Raw genomic sequence first — 3766 nt, forward strand, 5'->3', positions numbered from 1 at the left:
TAAATATCATCACTTTCTGTCTTTTAAGAATCCAAAAGAGAAATAAATTCACATTTAATTTAATAAATTCACCTTTGCTTTTAAAGCAAAGTGCTTTAAAAGTAGGAGATGATAAAAACAGGCCCCCACGAAGTAAATTTTCTTCTACTTTTAAAATTATTCTGAAAACCTTGTGCTGCTTGGTCACACCCGTAATCTTGTTTACTTGAGATATCTACTCAGGAGGCTGAGATCTGTGGATAACAGTTGGAAGCCAATCAGGGCAAAATTATTTTTCAGATTATTTTTCAAAAAAATTTAATGAACTAGCAAAGAGCCAGGAGTGGAGATGTCGTTCATATAGTAGCTCACCAATCTAGAGAGGAAAGGCCTAGCAAGACCTTAAAGCCCTGAGTTCAAATTCTGAGCACTCCAACACACTTGTGTACCCGTGTGCACACACACACACACATTTATTCAAAATACCCTCGTGTCAGTGTTTTGCATTAATTTATTTGTTAACAAAATTATATGGATAAAATAAGGGAAATAAACTCTTCAATCTCAGAACATTTTTATACATTTTTTTTATTTTAAAAATACTGCACAGAGGGGTTACATTTACATGAGCAAGGTAATGAGTACATTTCCTAACAAGCATTGCTACCTCCTCCTTTATTTTTCCCCCACCATCCTTTCTCTCCCACCTCCACAAGTACACTCCACTCCTCCTCTGTCCTTCCCCTACCTAAATTGTAAAATTCATTTTTCATCATACGTCTTGTGCATCTCATTGTTACAATGGGTCAACCCATATCCCTATTTAAGCATTTTGTTGTTTTCTTCTTCTCCCCAAATTAGAGAAACGTATATACAAGATGTAGGTGCACCAACTTCAAATACAGTGAAAAAAGGGGTTATAGCGTGGTTGAGGAACATATAAAGGAACAAAAAATAATCACATCGTACAGTATAAGTATGTTAGAAATAATAGCAAGATAGAATCACTTGTGTACCTATCTTGGTGTTCGTTTAGCTTAACATCATCTTATCTGGTCAAATGCACATAGCTTAAGACATTTTCTGATAATCCCGGACATATATTAGCTATTGAAAATAAGAGAAACCATGGGACCTATATTTCTTTGGAGTTGGCTTACTTCACTTAAAATTTTTTTTCCAAATCTTTCCATTTTCTAACAAATTGGGCAATGTCATTCTTTCTGATGGAGGTAGAGCATGCAATTGTATATATTTACCAGGTTTTCTTGATCCATTCATCTACTGAGGGGCATCTGGGTTGGTTCCATATCTTAGCTATGGTAAATAATGCTGCAATAAACATAGTTGTGCTGGTAGTTTTAGTATGGTCTTATTTGTGATCCTTTGGGTAAATGAACAAAAGTGGGATTGCTGGGTCATAGGGGAGTTTTATGTGGAGTCATTTGAGGAAACTCCATACTGCTTTCCAAAGTGGTTGAAGACTTTTACACTCCCACCAAGAATGCAGTAGGGTTCCCTGGTGGCCCCATCCCCTCCAGCATTTGTTGTTGTAAAAATATGGATTGCTTCACTAATTTTCGAGTCATCCTTGAGCAGGGGCCATGCTAATCTTCTCTGTATCATTCCGATGTTAGTGTATAGGCTGCCGGATTAAGCACAGAACATTTTTTATATAGAAGGTGTAATTTATTTTCTTAGTCAATTCCACAAAAATGTAAATTCAAAAGAATTGTCATGAAATTTTAGAATCATGCATTTCTTACATAAGCACACATTTTTGATGTTGGCATACTTTGTGGAGGGGAAGGGGAAAATGTTTAAATAGGGATACAAGTAGACCCATTGCAACAATGAAAGGAACTTTACAACGTTGGTATCTCTACTACTGCTATACCTGCAGATTGTAACTTGATTGCTTCTTTTGAGGTAAGTATCACTATGCCTGGTTCTGCTTGGACTGTGGTCCTCCTAACACAAGCGAAACACATAGCACGCATCAAATGGTTAGAGTTTCTGAAACTTGTTCTTTTTTTTTTTTTTTTGGTCTGGGCTTGCCTGGAACTGAAATTCTCTAATCTCTGTTTTCTAAGTAGATAATATTACAGGTTTGAGCCACTTTATCCAGTAAAAGTATACAATTTTAAGATATCTTGATATTGCCTATATTTGTGCTTAACATATATAGCTAACCTTAATTTTCTCCCTCTTTTGTTTAGTACTCTGAGTTGAAAACATTGACTTTCTTGATATACATGGCTTTGTTTTGGGTGGAATCCCATCACAATCCAAAAAATCTTCCAAAAAGTTTATGTCAAGAATCATGGAAAAGAAGGCTTCAGGTTGGAAAGAAAACACTGATCCTTAACTTATAATTGCAGTATATTTATAGTGTTAGTCAATACTTTCTGAAGTATGAGAAGAGAAGGAAGACAGAAATGTGAAAGATGTCAGGTCTCTGTGGAATTTCTGTAGTTGTCACTTCATGTTATATTCTTCCTTAAAACTTGCTTTATTAAAAGCCTCTGGGTGGATATTAGTTGGACTGATTGGTAACCTTACCCAAGAAATGAAGCTGATTTTAGAAGGCTGATGATTTGGTAAATAAAGGAATGATGAAAATGAGAACAGATATTGTCACAGAATGAGCCGACAAGGTTCATTGCTGAACAGCAAAACAAAGCAGTTTCAAGTCCGATGATGCACATTGGAACATATATATATATATATATATATATATATATATATATATATATATATATATATATGTATACATATACAAACATATGTGAAAAAGTATATATGCAGTAGAATACAGAGAAAGTTTGTGTGACAAGTATTAAACTATATCAAACTGGTTGCAGGAAAGGTCCAGTAAAATATCAATAGTTTAGCATAGATTTTGCATAGATTTCTAAAGGATGAAAATTCTTCCCTCATTTTATACTTTACAAATATCCTTAGTATATTTTAAGTTTTTTATATTGTAGTTGGAACATGTATATAATGCTGAGAATTGGAATTACATAAAGTATACAACATGAATAGGCCAGCCAGAATAGGAAAGTTCATTAGATTCTTATTTCCAATTAACCACCAGGAGAAAAGGAGTTCCAGTTCAGATTTTATGTAGAGCACTGGCCTTGAACACAAAACGACCAGTCAGGCCATGAGTTTAAGCCCTAAGATCTACAGAAACAAAAACACAAAATATAACTTGGAGTTAGATATTTTATAATGAAGCATTTTTTATATACTCTACATTGTTAGAAAGACTAGATTTCTGTGTTAGCTTTATAACCTACCATAGTAAATGATATTGTCCATTTATTAAACAGAAAGGCTAACTCAGATTTATAAGTTTGAAGGTTTCAGTGTATGTTCAGTCGGTTTTATTGTTTTGGTGGCCTGTGACAAGACAATGTCAAGGTGAGGAGTATGACAAAAAGAAATGTTTTTGACCTAGAATGATTAAAAGAGAAAAGAAGAAAGAAGATGAGAGTGCATGTTCTCATAGGTTTTATTCTGAAGAACTTAATCTCCAGAAGAACTATTCAGGTATTCTCCACAGTCTGGGAGGAAATGGAAAGTCATTTTTCTTTAACACATAGGTCTTTCTGGGGCATTGTAAATTCAAATGGCAACATCTTCACCAATGATAATGACTTGTCCAGGGGTGGAAGCAACTAGATATTGCTATAAATTCCAATCAGATCCTTTTTCTTCTCATACCATGAAAGCCTGCCACAATTCCCAATCAAATCCCATCAAAGATTCAAACATTAAT

The 3766-nt window shown here is 34.4% G+C and overlaps 1 non-coding gene across 1 annotated transcript; it reads right to left on the reverse strand.

The window, feature by feature from the left end:
• Positions 1 to 1533: 1533 nt before the first annotated feature.
• Positions 1534 to 1640, reverse strand: LOC138828883 (U6 spliceosomal RNA). Its single transcript, XR_011372407.1, has one exon. It is a non-coding gene; the product is annotated as a U6 spliceosomal RNA (small nuclear RNA).
• Between the last annotated feature and the right edge of the window lie 2126 nt (positions 1641 to 3766).

This window comes from Dipodomys merriami, unplaced genomic scaffold (genome assembly GCF_024711535.1).
Source record: "Dipodomys merriami isolate MVZ:Mamm:240054 unplaced genomic scaffold, mDipMer1.0.p SCAF_1666, whole genome shotgun sequence".
Lineage (NCBI taxonomy): Eukaryota > Metazoa > Chordata > Mammalia > Rodentia > Heteromyidae > Dipodomys > Dipodomys merriami.